We start from the raw sequence: 21,958 nt of genomic DNA on the forward strand, positions 1-21,958 counted from the left end.
ATGGTGAATAAGATGCCTAGAAAGAGACACAAAGAGAAAAGAATCAGGAGTGAGGAGAAACATGGAGAACGGTAGGGAAACAGCAAAGCAGCAGACAGAAGGAGCGAGCAAGAGAAAGGAGGAGGGAACAGCAGTGAAAAGAAGAAAAAGAGGCTGTTTTTCCATTTGCTGCCAACAGCGTTCCTGCTGCTATTTGCGTTCCAGTGGAGCAGGAAGGTGGAGTAAGAATTTTGTTAACAGGCTGATGAGCTGTCATATGGAAAATCATCCACCTCTTTAACTTCGCCACGAACCTGCAGAACCTGCCCTAATATCTAATGACTTACAGCCTTGCAGCCCTCCCTGCTCCGCAAATAACAGCTGAGGCATTCACAGCTACTTCTCACTAGAAGGGCAGATTATTTTGTGCCATTAATCATTATCCAACAACAGTAATATGACAGCTAGCAATGTCACAGAACGACTTTACTGGCTTCACGCCACCACTCAAGAGGACAGGAACTTCTTGACATGATAACTTGGCAAAATGGGGGGGGGGGTCATTAAAGGTCACATTGACTGGTTAGAATAAGCTCCTGCTATAGGAATCAGAAAAATTATACTGCAGGGAATTAATTTTATGAACCGATTCAGTGTACTCGTCCTTTTAATTACTTTAAACCATCACACTTTTAAACAACCGCCATTTAAACCTCAAAATTTATTTACCAAATGTTAGTCGGAATAAAGGAATCCTTGTTTTTACGGTTACTTTCATTCTCAGCTCAGTAATACATGACAAATTATAGCTTGTATCAATGCAAAATATTAATAATAAAATAAATTATTAAACTTAACAATTTATCCCAAACTGCAGTGAAAATATAGTGTAATGCTGATAAAAAAAGGACTAATAATTAGGTGTACATACATTCCTATATATATTAAAATACATCAATATAATAATATATTATATCATAGGTATTAAAAAACAAATTTAATGAACTTATATCATTTACTGTACTGTTTATAATCATATAACAGGACATCAGACCTTTTCTCTTTTTCACTTGTCTCAAGTATTTTCCATGTAGCTGCTTGGATCCTTTGATTGCTCATACAGAGGCTCTTAACGAAATAAAATATCTATGCTCGGGTAGGTGAAGGTGATTTTTAGCACAGATTTTAATATGAAGATGCAAACCGAAATTTTATCTAAACATTATCTGTTCAGGCACACAAGCACTGTCACTTTCATTTAAAATCTAGATTTTGCTTTCGGACCACCTCAAAATCCTGGTATTAGAAGTTTCCCATTTGCAGTCTGGGTAACGCTGAGCGGTTGTTTTTGAGCAGGTTTTGATTGTATGCAGGTAAACAGTGTGCATGAAGAGTAAAGGAGAAATGTGCTTGCTGAAATGCGATTGTCTGGTAATGACGTAGCATTCAATTGCATTTTACTTTACATTTTATCTGCATTCATGGACTGTAAGCAATGAACAGAACAGGAAGCCTGCATCAGGATGTGTGCTGGAAGCCCCGAAACACTGACTGCTGCCCCGAGAGATTACAACACAAACAACAAAGCAAACAAACTAAAAAATAAAAAAAATATAAAATAAAAGAAAATAAAAATTGTGACATGATGTCAGTAAGCATTTTGGATTCACCATAACAGGTTGTGAACAAAGGTAAGCCTGCTACAAAAACATTACTAGCTACGTGGGTGGAGTTAGTCATTGTAAACAAATTCTGTAGTCCTAGTCAAACGTTATATTTTCAACAAGCACACACTGACAACGCTAAACAAGAAAGACTTATACACTCACTTCATAAACTAAAAGGAAAACTCTTTGCTGAGTGCACTGTGACTCTCCTACTTCCCAGTTCCAAAGTTCAGTTTCCAAACACTTCCTTGTGTTGCGCACACGAGGTGGACTCTGCCTTTGCACGAATGAGCCACTGCTTGACTGGCAGAGCAGAATTGATAGGCTGCTATTGTTTCCTTTTAAGGTCAATTGTGTCTCAAATGCTTGGCATGTCTGAGAGTACAGCTGGCTGGCAGGAGAGATAAAACACAAATTTTACTACATTCTTCTGCGCAGTCCACACCTAGGGAGAAAGGGGGAGGCAGAGACAGAGAGAGTATTTAAAACAAGTAGGGATATGAAAGATTTGAGCTGGTTTGGAAAGAGAAAAGAAGAAAAAAAAAAGTATAGTTATGGTTAAAGAATGAAAACAAGGTGAAGACTACAGGTTTGGCCAAGTGGGTGAGCACTTTGACAGGGGCATCAAGCTTTGCTGTGCCCTTATTTGACTGGGCAGTCAAAACACGTCACCACAGTGGGTAAACACGCACATTTATACATGGATGCCTACCCACACAGAACTAAACATCTCCCAGGATGAGAGACCAAATCGCATTTCATTGCCTCAAATTTGCATGTTTGACTCCTTAGCTTAAAATGCTAAATATTCTGCTCCAGAGTGATGGAGACTGTGAGGTGGGGTGGGGGTGGGGACAGCCAAACCAGCTTAGTATTGCAAATAAACCAGACGCTGTGAGAAAGCGTGGAAGCCGGCTGAAGGTTGGATCATAAATTATGCCTGGTATTTCACAATGTTCCACAGTGCACAAATGATCCACTCAGGGACTCGGGAATGATATTATGGGATTCCTGTGTGGCTTCAGTGTCTGAATGTGTCCACATGTACACACACACACACGGCACACACAAAAACCTCAGCCAAGGACGAGCCACATGCTCAAGTCTAAAAGTGTATCGTGCAACAATGAGCGCATGCTGACAAATAAAACAACCAAAATTAAATCAGAACAAACAGGTTACTTGTGTTTTTTGATAGTTCTGATAGTAATCCAAATGTTGACTTAGAAGGAAGGGACCACCGGAGAAGAGCTGATGACTCGGGCATGGCCAGACTGGCTGTGCGTGTCTGCTTTAGTTAAGCAGATGGGCGAGTATGTGTGTAATGACCATATTATCTGAAACATGTTGAACTGGTCTGAGAATGTCCCACTGAACTCGACACAGCCGTAGTCCTTAAGTGATTTGTACATTAAGACCTCAGTCACACAGACCAGTCAGCGACCCACTGGAAACCTCTGTTCATTAGGGAAAAACGCATATTCCCTGAATGCCTGGCAAGTGGTTGCTGGCTGTTGCTAAGTGACAATGGTCAATGAATGCTTGGATTGCTAACAGAATCCCAGAGTCACCCATAATGTGCATGGAGGACACCAACGTGTCTGCAAATACTTGCCATTTACATGTATTCTCCGAGCGCTAAATTGAAAAAGCGTGACTGTAAATGAAGAATGTAAAAGTTGTTCCTCTTAAAATGTGCTTGTTACAGTGAAAAGGCACATCTTTAATGCAACTTTAGTTTTCACAGTTTCACTGCCACTTGGCGAGTAGTTTTTGAGTCTCTTCAGACAAGTCAGCATCTTCGATGTAAACTGCTTATGACTGCGGCAACCTGGTAAGGAGGTTTTTGGTGCATCCTTCTTTGCAACTGCCGGGAAACTCCCATAATCACTTGCAAACAAGTCAGGGGAAACACTGGTGGTTACCAGGGAGTCACTGAATGGTCTCTAGGCCCGTGTGAATCGATTGCACCAACTACTCATGACCACTTAGGGAATAAACATTTTTGCACCAGTGGTTGCTAGAAGGTCATTGACTGGCGCCCAATTAAATTATCAGAGAATTTCTTGACTGGTTTGTTGATTTGATGGCATCATCATCGGCTTTTATGTTGGCATTTTTCAACTAATCATCCATTTAATCATGTAAAATAACCTTTAAATGGGACCCATTATGCTTTCATTTCAAGTCTATGAATTTGTTAGAGTAGCTCTGCACAATTTACAGTTCAAATCCTTAATCTTACACTGGAGCCATGGTGCAACTCATCATTTCATCCATCGTCTGCAATACTGACAATGCCAATATACGATTCAAACAGCGGGTCGTTGGGGCTGTTGTGTGCCTGAGACAACCATGTTAGCAAATCTGCTCTCACTAACATCATAGAGAGCCAAATGCAGAAACGCTATCACTTTACATCATTTTACAAGTATAATTCAATTAGATATAGCTAAAAGCAAGCAAATAAAGTCTGTTCTGATTCTGGTTAAGAGACCATAAGGGTATATTGCTTACTGTTTTGATTTTGTACAATCCCTCAGACATGAAAAGAAATGGAGACAGTCATACATTACTGGTGTAACTCCAGAACACAAGCTGGTGTTTAAGTGACAGTGGTGCAAGCACTAACCTTGGAAATGTTCACATCCTTCAAAACAAATATCCAAATTACTTCCAACAGTCTCCCAGCCTGACTTGGTTGCATGTCACACACTCCTCTTGTTTCCTGTCTAGATCGACTGTTCTACTGGGGGAATAAACACCCCAAAATAAGTTTTAGTTGTAGCTCTACTAGGCCAAAATTCTTCTTTTTCCTACTCCCACTTACTACATAAAACTGACATAAAAGCATTTCATGGCTCTTGAAGTAAAAGCTGCACTTTAGCAAGTCTATTTTTATGGCTTCACCATAGCAGCATTGTGCTGCTTCACTTCCCCTGGTCAGGGCAGCTAGCATGAGAAGGAGCTCCAAAAGCAACGTTGGCATGGAGGAGAAAACCAGCAAACCCAGCCCTCAGCGGCCCTTAACAAAAGGCAGCAGTGTAGAGATCCCCTCAAAAGTAAAAGCCAACCAGAGAAGAAGAGGGGAAAGGGCAGAAAGGAGGGGGAAAAGGCTGAAAATAGTCCAGCAGTCTGAGTCTGCATACATCAATGCCACAATGACGAAAGCTCCAAAAAGAAGCAGACTTGTTAATAGATGGATGGCTGGAAGAATATTAGGAGGGATGCCTTGAGGGGAAGAAACGCATATTAGCAGTTTTAAATATTGTGGGTGAAAGCAAAAGAACAAACTCAGGAGGAACGTCATGTGACACCAAGCAAGGGAAGCAAAGGTCATACACATCAAATTGTGACAACTTAATTACCTTTTCCATTCAGCAACTTATTTCAGAACTTTCTAAAAAAAGGCACAAAAAAGAATCTAAACATCTAAAAACAAGACAAAATAGCAAAGGATAGGAGAGGGTAGGAGACACAGAAGAGGGGATAAGTATGTAAAAACCCGCCTGTCTGTCTGAACATTCCTCTCTCGGAGAACATGTATATTTTCTGATCACAAGAAAAATAATCCGCAAGAGGAATTTTATTTTGAGAGCCGCCCCGTAGATCCAAGGCCTACAGCAGGCCAGGGAGTAGTGTGTGAAAGCGAGTGTGATGGCGAGACTGTACATGTTCCTCTCACACGCTCAGTCACGATTTAAGTGTTAAATAGTGAAAACACCGCATGTATCACCGGGCAGATCGCTTGCAAAGGAAGAACATTTGAGGATCCACACTGCTCAAGTCACACATGATCACATGAACAAAACTTCACAACCTCCCCCGACACACATACACATAAGATATATGAGGTTACACTTCAGCCAAAATTGATTTCGGAGTTCTTCTTTTGAAGACGTTGATACCGCTATCACTCATCCAAAGTCCATTTGTTTTAACCGCAGTCATCTCATGTGCGACTGTAAGGAATCTGACACTAAAATATAGTTGGCAAGCAAAAGCAGGCAGCTACATATTTTAAACTAGACTGCGAAGCATTTAAGTAGTTTTACATTTTAATAAGTAAGCAATTTTGCACTTTAGCTAAAATAAGTAGATCGATACCAATCTAATGTATCTTTAAGCCTACAGCTGCTAGCCAATCAGAGCTGGGGAAGCACAAAGGCTGGAAACAGCTGACCTGGCTCTGCCCAAATGTGACAAAATTACTAATTAACAAGTGATATCTTGTTTGTTCAATCTGTAGTGAAACAAAAAGGTAGAGAGTGAGACACGGGGAGTGGTTCCATTTCAAACTGTTAGGTCCAAATTAGAGAAAAAGGAATATCATAAGCAGCAAAGTGCAGTATTATAGGCAATCATCTGTGAATACCCCAGAGTAAAGTAAAAGTAAAAGCATAACTGATGAAGTCTGATTATGATGCAGAGCAACCAATGAACCTTGGTACAGATTCTTCAGCTTGCTGGGACTCTAAAGCTGGAAGGATGTTAACACCTTTCCTCTGAAGAACATTTTCCCTACATTTGTGTTAGCACACATTCGACTGGGTTCATATCTAACAATAAAAAAAATAATAATAATTTTGCATTTTTCACACTGAAAACGAACACTTTGTTCTGAACGTTTATTCGTGTTTTTCCTTCATCACATTTCTGCCGTGGAGGTTCCCAATTCCAGATTTAACGACTGAGATCAAAACAAAAGACACCCGGCACATCAAAGAAAAACGACAAGACGGCACACGCATTCGTTAGTGTCTCTCGGGGCCTCGCCCTAATGTGGCGGCACCTGTATGAGGACAAATAATTACTGGATATTACAAGTTATTCACTCTCTTGTGAGTTTAATCCACAGTCCTTAGCTTGTGTGAAGAGGAGTTATTATGAACTGAGAAAAAGATTTAATCACCTAAAAGTATTACCAAGTGGACATTTTGGCAACCGCAAATTAAAGTCAATAAAAGCTGCAGGTTAAGAATAAAGCTGTACACTCTTGACTCGTGACCTCACCGTGAACTGGACCGGTATCGCCATAGCAAAAGCCTACCAACCACCGTCACGTCAGTCAGCGGCCATTGACTGCAAATACCAGACTAAAATATTATGATTTCTGTAACTATAAGGCCACAGACAAGAGGTTGAAAGAGACATATTGCAGCTTTAAGCACATAAACACTTATTAAATTGTAGAGATGGTACCCAAAGCATACAAACCATACTGCTGGGTGAAGGACTTTGGTTCAACATTTAGCCTTTTATGGACATGATTGAGGTTACAGCGATGCTGGTTACTTAGACATCTGTGTTTGGTGTGTAGGTGGCATGAGGTGGTGTTTGCCCATCTTTTTTTACCACCTGCGTTGGTGGCTTTTAACCTTTAACTTGATCATTGCGAGGCAGTGTGCACCATCTTCCACCAGAAGCATCACGAGACTGAAACAGAGCATGATGTTCACCTTTCTTCTGTCCAGAGCTCTAGGAAGAAGAACATGTCTCGAATCCAGACTGCAATGGCTCCTGAAATATGCCAAATATGCCCCTGAACACCCCCCCCCCCTTTTTCCTGAGGACGTAAGCCTGTTTCATAGTCCACCCTCCTTCCCTGCTCGGCCCCCAACCCACAGCATTCCTGCGTTTTACAGAGCTCCGAACGCACACATTCTTATAATCACAGATGACCCACTCGCATAAAAAATGTTAAGGACATTAATAACACAAGTTTCCACCCAGCTGACCCAGACATGCCTTTTAAGGGTAAGCGGTTCAGATTTCTCTTTTCATTAACTTCCAAAAATACTCCTGGACCAGGCAGGGCAAGAAGGGGTGGGGTGGGGGTGGGGTGGGGGGTGAGAGGGGAAAAAAAAAAAAGTAAGGGGTTCTCTCCCCTCTTCAGGAAAAGGAGAAGGAGAGAGTGAGTGAGACAAGATAACAATCGGAAGGAAAGTCAAAATATTGGCCAGTTAACGAGAAGAACAACTGAAAAAAAAATAAAAGTGCGTCTGAGGAATTTACTAGTTATGTCTTAACTTTAGCTCTCCCCTGTTAAAACGCCTCAGTCCCTTCCTCCAACTCCCTCCCACCCTCCCTCCCTCCGCTTTGCTGTGCTTCCTACACGCTTTTGAAGTCTGTTTCCTTTGCACTTCCTCCCTCTTTTCTTCCAGCATCGACAGGATAGCCATTTTTTTGAGGAGCCTGTACAGTGCAGGAACAGAACAGGCTCACAGGGGACTTTCTGTAAAAGAGCTTGTTGGAGGCTGAAACTGGAACGTAATCCCACGCAGGAACCAGTAGGAAAAAGTAAAAATTACCCAGAGGCAAACCATTTCCCTGTCAGGTCAACCTGAAAGCATGTAAAAGGCAAAAACAGCAGCAGCACCACCACCACCACCACCACAGTGACCCACATTATCAGTGAATGTGGCCCAAACTCCAAGCCATGTGGGGCAGCCGGCTGATTAAACATTAGAGGACTTATCAAAAGGAAGATATCAAGATACATGAAAGGCCACAGCTCCTCTTCATGAACTAAAATGCCCTCATCTATGCATCTATGGAGTCTAGTCCTAATATGCAGATATAGAACCACCCTTGCTCGCACACACCTACACCCATTTACCTAAAGATGCCTTCGGATGCTGGAGTAAGCCGGAGTATGCAGAGATAACTCGTGCAGACACAGCACAGAGTGAAAACATGCCCGATCCATAGCTGGAGCAACACGCCAGGTCCCAAAATCTTGTTGCTGTGAGGCAACTGTGCTCACCAATACGTCAAAAAAAATAGCCATTATGACACAACTTATCTTCAGCGTACCTGTGATAAGCAGCAACAAGATTTATTGGTATTGTTTGCAAAAGATAGACAAGGAGCGAGATAGCAGACTTTAAAAAGCTGGCTTGCATTAGAAACCCGGCTCTGTTAAATCTGAAGACTAAACAAACTGCAGACTACCAAACGACTGTGGCCCTGGGAACAAAGGCCAAATGTAAAAATTTGTGAATCAGCATGAAGTTAACCACAAATAGATTACATTCCAGTTTGCAGTTATGGACTGGATGCTACATGCATCTTCTCATTTGGCGGACGGTTGAGAATCTTAAATGAGGACCAGATGAGGATTTGTGTTTCCCCTCCGTGGCTGCATGTGAAGAATGCTCACATGGTCAACATCAGGGCCGCTACTTGGTTTTGGGGATGAGCGTGAATGAATTAGGACACCTGAAATATGGCAGTGCGATTTAAAACTTGCGGATAATTCTTAAGAAAAAGTCTTTGAGTCTGTGAGAATAATGCATTTGTTATTGAGATTATACTGATCACAAGCACGGCTTTTTGGTTGGTTAATATCTCAGCATAGCATGTTTTACTAAGGTGACTCTAGAAACTAGGTCAAAAAGGCAAGCATTATGGTGCAGCTCTCCAATAAGAGTGGAAAACAAGGAAATAGAAACGTGCCCTGCAAACTCAGACTTCGGGTTCAGCAAATGTTTGAAAAACTCCCCTTTTCCCCTCAAACTCGACGAATCACAGTTCTCTGGCAGCACTCACTGATGCATATATTTTATCTGGTTTAGCATTAAACCTGCTCAATCTGGCACATTTTTCCTTTCTTAACCCCCTGTTGCTGGAAAAACTTTCATAACCACCCAGTAACGCAACACAATCTTTTACAGGTCACTCCTTTGACCAATGGGTTAAATGAGTGGCAGGGCTAGATAATATTTGCTACAATGGATGGGAATCCCATAGCAGCTCCAAATTTTCCAGCTCTTTGGAACTGTATGTCTCAAAGCTTATCACTTCTATCTATAAATGCTTGCATGCTTCTTTGACATTTGCACGACCATACAGCTTCTGCACACCCAATTCACATCCAAGCCTTTGTCTACCGTTTCTACACTGTGGTCCGACGCAGTGATAAAGAAAATGTTTGTGCTGAGTCTGAATACCTGTACGGGCCTACTACTCATAATTCTGTTAAATAAAACGAGTTATGAGTAAAGAAATGGCCAAAAGTTGTTGATTTCAGTTGTGATCAGACAAAGGATGGATAAATCCAAAGCATGAAAATAAAAGTAAAGCAGTTTTATTTTGAAATTAAAAGATTCCGAACCAATTTCGACATTCCACAAACAAATTCGTGCAGGATTGGTGGAGATTTTAATGTACCGGTAAATCATGACAAAATACAATCAAGATTTTAACCTTTAAATCGTGCATTAGCATGAAATTGTACTGCAGATGCTCCACAGTCACGTACACCTACAGCTGCAAACAAATGAGATAAGTGCAATATTGAAACCTCCGTAAGTGGCCATTCAACTACATGATAAAAAAGCCCTCGAGAGGAGTTGCGAGGCTGTTTGGCACACTATGAAAGACTAACAATGGAGATTCGTTTACACTTACACACACACTAGAAGGGGTATCAGCAGAATCCATTCTTGTCTTGACATTCTTACAGAGTGAGAGCATGTATTAGTGTGTCAGCGTATGAGTTATTATCAAGTTGTGTGAACACTCAGGGCTAAAATGTACCTCTGGCTACTGCTCGCTGAGTGACTGACACTCTCAGCCTCTAGGATCTGATGACAGCACTAAGCAAAAGTACCTTCAAATGCAGAAATACCTGCGTAGGCTCACATAAAGTGAGCCCATGAATAAACAGAGAGTTCAAAAAGTTTGAACTCCAGCTGGAATCGCAGAGCTCTGCCCTGTTTCAGGCCCGTCACTGCTGATCAAAATCAACTGAAAATCAAAAAAAGCAAACCAAGATCAAAATAATTCAGCACCTGGAAAAAGACAAGTTATGTTCTGTTTATAACTTATGCTTTTAGTTCATTGTTTTCATTTTTCCCCCTATTCATTCACTGTTCAAACAGTTAAAGACAGAACTGCACACAGAAACATGTGTAAACATCTGCGGTATCCGCAGCTTGTTTTTTATTTTTATAATTAAATAATAATTTAAGACTGAAACCTTTCAGTTAATGAATTCTTAATGTGCACTCTGATGTTTATGATCATAAAAGGGGAATAAACAACGCAGGTTTTCCACAAAGGAAATCCGGGAGCGTGTTTTATCATTTATGCTTTAAAAATAAATGACACCGTCAACTGTCAGATTAGCTGCATGTTGATCTTCTCAGATGACTAACTGATTGATTCACTACTCCTTTCAGCTCTTTCTACTTTAAACACATACACACACACAGACACACGACATGTACAATGTCCAGTCAAAGCCTCACGCTGCCGTCATCGTGGCACTAAGCCATCTTCCTACAAGTCTACTTATACACAGACAGCAGCTCCAGCTGGCCTGCATATTATCAGCAGCAGCCCTTGTCCCGGATACGGAGTCATTTATTGCATTATCACAAAACACACACATTCATAAAATGTTATGTGCTCACAGGATGACTGTGGGCTTCAACAGAAGGCGCTCAGAGATCACGATTCATTTCCACTACTTCAAGTAGGCCCCTGGTAGGTTCGTAACAACATCACTTTGCATCCTGCGCTGCTCTATTCCTGGGTGAGAGGGTTACTGAGGGTGAAAGAGAGAGTCTACCTCTAAGAATAACCAACACCATCCGGTCCCAATTCTAGACGAGCTATCTATTACAGCATATTAGGATGTATAGGTTATGCTGCTTGTGTGGGTGCTGACTCTCCCATTTATACCTTTGAGGACTCCTAGAAATGCACCGCTTTCCATTAATCTGATCATATCAGTTCACACAACTTTGCAAAGCTTCAGACCGCAATCTGACCAGGTCAGACTAACGTAGCTGCACGTGTCCGACCTGCAAGTAAACTGTGGCTCTCTCTGTGTCTGAATGAAGCCACGAGGAACACGAGGAGCGACCTACTCAATTAATACAGTGCTATAATCTGCTATAATTCTAATTGTGACACACAGAGATGGGCGAGAGTCTGGGTGATGAGAGAGAGACCACAGAGCAGAGAAGGATCTAACCTACGATAATATGCAGTTACTGAATAGAAATCATGATTCTATAGGTTTTAGAGTTGTTTCTTATGTGCATAACAGGGAATAGCAACAAGAGGCTTAGCTGTTTCACATTTACTATAAATGTAATTCGGGGGGCAATAAAGTGCATATATATGATTTTCCAGATGTTAGAAATCAGGAAGAATAATAAACTGATCTCCAATGAAAACAATGTTCATTTAATAAACTGTTGAACTTTGCTACTTTGTGTTTTTGTCCCCTCCATTTTTTGATATCATAGGAAAAGGACGGTAGTTCCTTCAATCAATCACAGCAATGACAATATGAGTTCTTATTTCTTTGCACTTGCAACGCATGACGTCAGTGCCAATGTCGTGTAATTCCACACTGATGTGTGATCGCGCAACACTCACAGGAGGGAGTGTGCATAAACCCTGATGTCCAGAGTGGCAGTAATATTACCGTCGACAGGCTTGGGTTTGACATTCCCGGTGGTTTGATTTTCCCAGGCAGAAAACCTCAATATTTTAATTTAATCCCCAGAGCATTTATTTAGCCACTCCGTAATCCACAGGTCCAGTGCTTAGTCTGATAATTACCCTTATTGGACACCCATAATGATTAGTTTTTGGTTTCACCCAAAGCAGTGCAGGCAGTTTCATAGGGCGGTCGCAGCGCTTTGCGGAGTGGAAAACCAATCATGCGTGCTATAGCTCAGGTCATAAAAGAGGAGAAAGAGGTATGATTATTACTGCGAATGGCAGGCGACAATCCCCGGAGGGAAAAAAAAAAAAAGTGCTGCAAACTCTTTGTGCAACTTTCACTTCTTGGCATTCATTGTAAAGATCGCAGAACAGGTGCTAGTAGTGCTGACACTTCTGCTGTGTCAACATTAACAACTATCATTGTGCTGAGCAGTGGTGTCAAAGAGGGCATCTGCTGTGAAATATCCCCCCCCCTGCAAGAGCCAACTGAACCAAACCAAACTTTGAGCGCATTTTCCGGGGAATGGACGCGCCAGAGATCAGACATTAATCAGGGGAAATTTAGACATCTTACTCCTCACTTCGCTGTTACTCTCATTTGATTTTCCCCTTTACATTTCCACCCCAACATTTCCAAACTGACAGCATAAACTGCCAACATTCCCTCCACATGCGGTTTAATAATCCCACCCAGAAGTACCAAAATAAGCCCTTTTTGCGCATCTACCACTGTGACAAGCTTCCCTGCAAGTGCCTGTCCGAGCTGGTAGCTCAGCTGGTATGTTCTACAGCTGGCTGGGAGGACGAGCCTTACTGGAAATTCATCAGGGATTTTTTTTTTTTGTCTCCTTCATGTCTCAAACAGGTCAAGGCAGGTCCCCTCCATCTCCTCCCTTCCCCTCGGTGCTCTTTATGAGCCCCACCTGGCAGATTAGTATTCCACCACCACAAGTACCTTTTCTGCTGTTTACACATGCGCACACATTCATCTGTCACCGTACTGGTGAAGGAATACAGGACACACACTGTTCAGACTACGCCCCTACCACCACCAGCACCACATTGTTTTCACACGTGTAGGCCGATACTCAAACAGAATAAGGATGTATTGTCATGTTAGTACCTTTAACAAAACATCCGAGGGCAGCAGGACATTGCAGTTGTTTTAGTTGTCCTTTAACGTGGCAATTTCAGTTATATTAGTTGATGGAAATGCTCGATTTTGCATTTGCATTCCAGTCTAAGAAAGGCCCAGACAATTGGGTAAAAACTGTTATCAGTCAGTGTTAGTCTTCTTGAGTAACACTAGATAGTTTTGCCAAAAAACAGTCATGTATATATTCGTATTTTTATGTTTCCCTGAGACAAAAAGAGAAAAGACACTCAGATTGGACCAGAATTTCAAGAAAATGTCTATAATTTAAATAGGTTATATGTTTCTTATAGGCTAGATTGTCCACTGTTTAAACAGCTGTGAAATGGATCAATTAACTCTATTCTAACAAGGGAGTTTAAACTTTCCTTACCAACTTGAAAATAAGCTCATTCAGTAGGTGGTCTGTGTGCACCATAGGCTGGTCTATATGTGGCCCAAGGATGGCTTTGAGCCCAGTTTGTGGTTTTTTAGTATGTAGCTTACAACTGAGCGTAGGCAATATATATATATATTGTTTTCATGGCACTCAACAATGACATATCATCATATTGTTCAGTATAAAAACCTTCCGATATGGCAGCAGAGTCCAGACCATCGTACATTCACAGCACTGTGCAGCAGAGTACTCACAGCTGAGCAGACAGCCATGCAAAGTTAAGACATGTTTTCGGCTATGTATTTCACAATTAGTTTGTGTAATGCATTGCTTCAAAGATAATAAACAATGACCACATCACATCCCCTTGTCAACACAACTCCAACATGGGGCAGTGTTTATATCACAATTATTTACTCCCTACACTCTGAAAAGTCTTGAGTACATGCAACACACACACACACACACACACACACACACACACACACAAAATGTCAAGAACACGTCCAAGCAGCCTCCACACTTCTACTCCATGTTCCTACAGCCCGGGCAGTCAGTCTGAAAGGACTGACGTTACTATGTGCGTAAAGCAGTAAAAAAACGTATCGAGTGCAGAAGCAGATAAATGCAACCGCATAACAAAAATGCCAAGTGTTACCAAAAGAAGATATGAACGGTTTATGTGCGGCAACATTTTAACCACCTGAGGTTTCCCTGCAGAGCTGGATGCTTCAATTTGGCTTAAGAACGACGACGAGAAGGAGGAGGAGGAGGTGGAGGGCTGAAAAACTTGCCGCAGTTCAGACTTCTGCAGTCCGGACTCCTCGAGTCTCAACAAGCCGCTGTGTGAATCCCCAAATATACACTCCGCTTCTTCCTCAAACACAGAATAAAGACTCAAATTTACCTCAGCAGTTCCACCGCCGGGTCCGGAAAACGCAACGATAAATCCACAACTTCACGCGGGCTGAGCTCGTGCGGACGGTAGGGCTCGCTGCAGCCGACACGGCCGGGACAAGTTCATCCGCATATTCTCATTCAAGACCAGAGAGTTGGAGGCGATAGGGGGGGAACCGCTTTCTGCTTTCCCCCTTTCCCTCAGTCGCTTTCGCTGGTCCTTTCCTCTCGGATATTCCCCTCCCTGGTCCTTTTGAGATCAAACCATCACATTCCACCGCGTCCTTAACAATGAAAAAAGGTGGGTTTTCCTTTTCTGTTGCCGGAGGACCCACCCCTCGGGATGACTCTGCCCGGTCTGACCGCAAAGAGAACGCCCTTCCCGGCGTCAAGGTCCCGCCTCTCTCTCTCTCTCTCCCACAGAACATACACAAGCCAGGCCGGTGAGGAGGAATGAATCCGAGCTGGATCCTGCATAGATGCAGGCTACTGCTTGTGTCTGAGCAAACGTATCATAAAAACCAGTTGTCTGTGAACGCTGCATGAACTATTGTTTTATGGCATTTATACCATTTGCAATAGAAGTGACAGAAAAGTCACGGGCTCAGCAGCACCTGTAGCATCCCACAACACTTTCAAAGATCATATCCATATAATTAGGATCCCCCCAAGAAAGTACTGATTACCACAAAAAATATTGGGGCTATAATATAGATGAAATGTCCAAACAGTATAAGCTTGTTGGGTTCTATCAAATGTCTCTAAATATGTATGGACTAACCATTATACAAAACCAGTCAAGACCACAGTCTTCCCTTACGGGAATAATTAGTATGAGTTCACCTCTCTATTCCCTCTCTTTCAGCTCTCAGAATGTGGTTGTTTAATACGCTGGTGCCACTTGAATGAATACTATAGCATTGCTGTTTGTTGTGCTTTCTTTTTTCCCCATGTGTAACTGTTTGCCAATAGTAATGACTTGTCACAGCCGTCTAGACAAATACACACAAACTAGTCCTGGTTTTCCCCAGAAAGTTTTGGAACAGAGGTGTATTGTTCGCTCTGTTTCTGCAGCACGGCCATGAATTCTCCACTGGGTGTTTATTATCTTTTAGTTGCATGACACTGGAAGGCTGCAAGATGATAAAATATGAATAAAATGTGATAGGCAGCCAGCCAATTAGGTGACGTCATGCCCACACAAACACTCACTCACATTAAGGAGATTGTTTTTGTGTTCCTTAAACAGTTTTGCATAATTCCCAAGAAGCGTAGCTTTATTTGACAGCACGTGATAACACTATTAAAACAAAACCCATGCTTCTTTCATTGGTTGTGCTGTTTCCCACTAACATACCTCTGTCTCAGAAGTCATTCTAGTCGTGTAACTTGACACAATGGGCTAAGAGAGATGTAAATAATGTTTTCACTCTCGGCTGGTGGGGAAAGATACCAGAGATACCAAGGAATCAAAGAGAAATTAAATCCTTTCAGATGATGCTGAAATCCAGAGGCATAGCTGGGCATGCCTGAATGCCACTGCATGAGAAGCCAACCACAGGTGTACCTGAATATGCATGAGCGCCTATGCATTTTTTTATACACTTGATAGGTGTTTGCATATATATATATATCAATATACTTGTCTTCTTCAAAGACAAATAACACAGTATGATAAAAACCTGTAGGATATGGTTTTATTTCTGACTTTCAAGAGCTACTGCTCTGCTGTGCGCATTAAAATAACCATTGATCTTTAAAAAAAAAATCTATCAAGGCAATAGAAACTGAGATGACATGTAAGTAAATGGAAAACGGCTTGTTTTATAAGCACGAGTATCGGTCATGTTTCATCCATCTTGAGAGGGTTGGCTCATGCACAGACAAGCTTCTGTCATTTTGGGAATTTGCCTTAATATATCAAGTGATATAAATGTGAATGCATTGCACAGACTGCGATCTAATGCATAAGGACAGGGTTACAGGGGAATGTAATCCCCTACACCGCATGACTCTAGCACGCAGACACAAGCTGATTCAGGAAGAGCAGGTTTCTAGCCAACATCCTTCCTAAACACAAACACCCTTCAACAGCCAGAAACTTTTTTGTTCCAGTAAGAAGTTATGGGTGAACAGCAAAATTTGAAATCGAGTCAAGTAAAGAAAACAAAAAACAAAAGAAAAGAAAAAGGTTCCCAAGCAGACGCCGGCATTGTTTTGCTGTTTGTGATTCCCATGTTAGGCATTTTATCTTAACTAGAGTAGCTTGCAGCAGTTGCAACAGCAGATAATCTCTGATAATCCCATGTAGCACACTAAAAATTACAAGCAACCAGTAGCAAGGAGTGTGAGGGTTAGGCCAATAGTCAACCCATGATATGCATTTGACTACAAAACAAGCATGAAAGAAATTAAATGAGAGCAAAGTGGAATCTCCTGCCTAAGCAAATATGGCTTATGGTGGAGCTTTCCTGCTTTATATCCTTTTTATAGTGAGGATAAGGATTAATGTGCTTAATTCACTGTCCTCTCAGGGTGGGTTATAGCCAGTATAAACAGATGTAACCCTGATGGATCAAAATGTGGGGCAGCTTGTCATGTAGAAAAACACTAATCGACTGCCATCAAGCAACCGTTGTGTTTGAAGGGGCCATATTCAAGACGGCATTCCCTCATTGTAATAATAATAATAATAATAATAATAATAATAATAATAATAATGTGTGGCTTGCAGTTGCTTAAACAGTCTTTTCCACTTAAAGCAATAAGAGTTAACATCTAACGGCTCTTATTAAGTTCTGATATTTGAAGTCTTAATTTGGAAATACTCAGAATGTCTCATGGGAGAGGAGCGAGAGGGCGAGCGCTCCAAATCCTTTGATACTTAAAAAAAGTCATGTCCTACTGTCAGGTCTTATATCATCTGGAAGTACAGATGCCTCAGTCTGTCTTGTTCACCCTCCCATGGCCCTCTCTTTCTCACTGCAGGGGGACATTCCTCAATCCTCAGCCTCTGGCATGCAGTAAATCTGCCTGAGAGAGACCTACTCTCTCAAGCCTGCCAAAAACAATCTGCTAGGAAAGACGTGCGGCTATTTATCAAAACCCAACCTCATGTTTGCCTTTTGTTCTCCTGACAAGCGCACAGAGCCATCAGGAATAAAATATCTTGTGTAAAATAGAAGTCTTTCTTGTCTGCCAGAGGAGAACTACCTCAAGGTCGAGCTGTGGTGACGGAGCCACTGTGAAAAAGGTGTTAATTGGGACAGGAGGAGCCTCACACAGGCTGCGCCGTCCTTTATTTAAAACCGACTTTTGAGTGCATAGATCTTACAGGTGGAAAGTAGCCGTAGCTGGCAGCGTTCCTAAAATTTGTCTTTGCACACCTGGATCTTGGGATGAAGGATTCCTTAGACTGACCTGTGCAGTAGTGCAGAACATCAGGGGTCACCTGCATGAATCTGTGTTGGACTCTTTTTGATTTTTCCTGGCTGTTTAAAGGCCGTGCAGAGAACACTACATGAGAAAAGGAATCAGGGCCTGCAGGTAACGGACAGTGTAAAGTCTGTGAAATAATTTGTGAACTTTTGTAGGACATGGGCATGAACCATGCCACACCCAGCATTTACCTCCTAAGCTAGTGTGCACATGTAACGTGTACAGTATATTCATGAATTAGGAAACACAAAAGCCAAATACAGTAAAAACAAAGAAAAGCAACACAGAACAGTGCAACTACTATGTACTGAAGTGCCATAAAACAAGAGGCAGCAGATTATTCATGACAGTTTGAGTTTAAAATGATCCAAAACTGAGTTCTGGGTTCATTTGTGTAAGTAAGGAATTCCACATGTCGACGCTCCAAACAGAAATTACGATTTCCACAATGGCACCCATAGATGCTGCACATGTTACTGAGATTTATACAAAAAGCTTTAAGAGGAAGCTCACTGCACACCCGGGGAGCCAAATTGTGCAAACATTTATATTAAACTTTTATGCTACTGAATATAATAAAATGACCAAAACTAAACACTGTCGTTGTGTGACCTTACTGACTTATTGTCCATAATTCTAATTGCCCATCTTTATAAGGGGCCCGATTTTTGCAGATGCTGCTTCCGACCAAGAAATAAAACAATAACTGAGAAGAAATGCAGTTAGCACCATTGTCTCACAGCAAGAAGCTTGGGGGCTAGTTCAAAGACATCCACATTTCAGCAATATTTGGCTCTAAATTGGCAACAGGTGTGAATGCCAGAGTGGATGGCTGCCTCTCTGTGTTAACTCTATGAAAGCCTGGCGACCTGTCCAGGGTGTACTCCGCCTCTCACCCTATAACAGCTGGGATCCAACTTAACCACAACCCTAAATTGGATGGATGGATGGAGAAATCATATTATCATCTAGTTTGCCTTTGCAACCTTACTCACCTTGTTTCTCAAATCTTAAGATGGGAATCTAAAAGAATAAATGGATATTAAACCTCTGAATTCTGTTCCATCCATTGTCCATTAATCTTTAGATCTGACTTAGTTTGAGAACTGAGCTCTGGAAGAAAAACAAACTGACACCATTTTCTTATTGTTGAGCATGTTTTCAAACCATGCGCTGCCATGGACTGTAAATGATGGAGACATCCTAAATGCATTTTACTGGACTCCATTGTCCCAGTGCGCTGTGACTGTGGAGTCGATCTCTGCAGGACAAAGCCTTCAATATCACATTCACATAAATGCAACTCAGAGCTGCCACTTAACCCAGCCTGCATCATGTGTTTGGACTCTGGGAAGAAATCAGAGGACTCATGGCAAAAACCAACACAGGCAAGGGGACAAGCTGAAATTCAACACACTGAAAGGACCTCACTGGCTATTGTTTAAAATATATTCAAGAACATCACTTATCCACACTTTGAACCAAACCACATCTCATATAAGCTGCTCTCCGTTTCATGACCGAGACAAATCTCAGTGACTTACTGTGGAATCTTTTTGAATCCACACCCAAACCATGAGCAACAAGTTGCATGTGAAAAGATTTTTACAGTTTATACCCCGCAATGGCACAGCATGTCTGGCAGTCATGAAGGGCACAACCACCAAAAAGCTCTGCTGTCTTGTTCCACTGCCAAGCCATAATTACAGCAATAAGGTTGGAGAGGCTCGTTAACCTTAATCTAGGAATTATACTGTGGCACCAGGGAAAGGAGGACGTGTTGTGTTGTGTGCTTGTACATAGGACCTGGAATTAGACATTTACCACAGAGGGGGGCTGGTGCTGCTTTGAACTACACCGAGTGAGAGTTGTGGTTCATGCAGTTCACAGAGTGCCGTATAGATCCTGCTTGAAACTCTTACCTACTGTGCACTGTTTGAAATGGAGGGAAAGTCCTTTTGTTAGTCTCTACCGCCATCGTGTGGTTTAAATGTAGCATTGCTCACTTATCTTATATACAATGTTTTGTTCATTAAGCCCCACTGACCTATGAATATCTCAAGGATAAAAATGGCAGCTAGCTGAAGGGAAGAACAAGTGTTGTTTCTACACATAATAGACAACTTAGCAAAAAACAATTTTAGCAGTCAGTCGCAAAGACATGAATTGTTACCATTTCTTTTGTTGAATATATGCACCAACAAGGTGATTCCCACAGAGATGTTAGCTGAAAACTTTCGAAGAAGTCGAAGTCGAAGAAGTAGAAGACCACACTTTAGTTGATCATCATAAAAAACATTAGCTATTTTGCAAAGGTTAACTGACTATCATTTGACCATTTATTACTTGTAGTTGTTCTAAAGCTAAGGATTAAAGGCATGGATGGAGAGGTTGGTGTGGAAAATTGAGAAGTTTATCTTTTGTGCTTTCCAACTTTTAACATGATTCTGACATGATTCAGCACAATTATCAGTTTGCATGACAATTTGAATATTCTAAAGAAGTACACACAAGGAAAACTAACTTTGGCTCCTCCCTCCGACAAAAAGAGACAGCACCGCTGCTTTAATGATAAATCAGACAGGTCAACCCAAAGAGATAGTGACCACTTCAGCAACAAAAACAATTATAAGGCAGGCCAAACAAACTAATGGAGGCCGCCGTCCTTAAGAGAACCACTACTCAAAAAGAGCCACGCACAGTGGAGCTGGTCACGCGCAGCAGCAGCAGCAGCAGCAGCAGCAGCCTCTCCCACACCACCACCACACTGCTCTTCTCCAGCTTATCACCTCTGAGGGTAATTGGTGGTAACGAGGGCAGATGAGCAGCAGGTGTGTCCTAAAGGAGAAGGCAGGGGCAGAGAGAGACAAGGGGAGGGGCAAGAAAGAAGGAGGAGGAGAGGGAGAAGACAACACCACGCCCACACACTCCCACAGCCTCACAGGATGTAACAGAAGCAGTTCCCTCTTGTATTACATGACATCGAGAGGCTATTACAACAGGCCAATTTACTGCTAATTCTATGAATCGCCAAAAAGTTAGTAAAATGTTGCAGCAAAGTAGACGTTTCTCTTCATGTTATTCTCAGGTGCATGAAATTGTGTAGGCGAATGTTCCGCATCATACAGGTCTTTCCTAAGACCAAAATTTGCTTCCTTAGAACTGTTTGTGGTACAATTGCTGATCTAATCAAAGACATTCATTGCCTGCTCAAGATTGCAAATATGTTGCAAACCTCTTGCAAACTGCAGCAGGCTATTTGGTCATCGCTTGTTCAGAAGAGACCATAAAACAGGTTCAAACGTGTCTTAGCTGTCACAGTCAGGTCAGCACTGAAATATATAAACAGATCTGTGTAAGACAGACACATGTTTCTACAAACCCTGAAGGACATGAAAGAAAAATATATGGCACAACAATATTTGCACCAACATTCGGTAGCAGGTTGTTTAAAGCAGGTTATAGTCTAAGAACCACATGTCGCTTAAACCACTTGCATACTTTTGTAGTTCAATTGTTTGAATGAATTCAGGTCCAGTGATAAAGATCAGTATCAGTACCTACACAACTTTGGTTTCAACTTTTCAACTTATCTTTCGCAACAATTTTATCTTCAGTAGGAACCTTAACAGTCACAAAGCCCACCGCAGTCAGTCTCTCTTGGTCTGTAACTGACTGTGACTTCTTTTTTGTATTTGCTTCTGAGAATTAGATTAGAAAATTGGTAATAGGAAGGCTATGGCAGACACCAGAGTCCTAGTACGCCTTTTATACAGAAAAACACTAAACACTAAAAAATACTACAAAAATACAACGAGATCGAAAGATCAGTGATGGACATTTTAGATCAACTGTTAAACTGACACGCAGTTGTTCGCACTAATGGAAAACACCACCATCATCTCATGCGGCTACCACATCTAAGCTGCAAGGCTGGAGCTGAACAACAACAAATTCTCTCCCTGATAACAGGACTGT

At 41.8% G+C, this 21,958-nt stretch overlaps 1 protein-coding gene across 3 annotated transcripts in view; it reads right to left on the minus strand.

The window, feature by feature from the left end:
- Positions 1–14,885, minus strand: part of luzp1 (leucine zipper protein 1) — a 45,883-nt gene extending 30,998 nt beyond the window's left edge. For 2 of the 3 annotated variants that reach the window (XM_005723814.2, XM_005723815.2), the window contains exon 1: positions 14,553–14,885. The gene's annotated coding sequence lies outside the window, so the exon portion shown is untranslated. The other variant, XM_005723816.2, reaches the window with a different exon arrangement.
- Between the last annotated feature and the right edge of the window lie 7,073 nt (positions 14,886–21,958).

This window comes from Pundamilia nyererei, unplaced genomic scaffold (genome assembly GCF_000239375.1).
Source record: "Pundamilia nyererei isolate P.nyererei 1_Seehausen unplaced genomic scaffold, PunNye1.0 scaffold00010, whole genome shotgun sequence".
In the NCBI taxonomy this organism is placed as follows: domain Eukaryota; kingdom Metazoa; phylum Chordata; class Actinopteri; order Cichliformes; family Cichlidae; genus Pundamilia; species Pundamilia nyererei.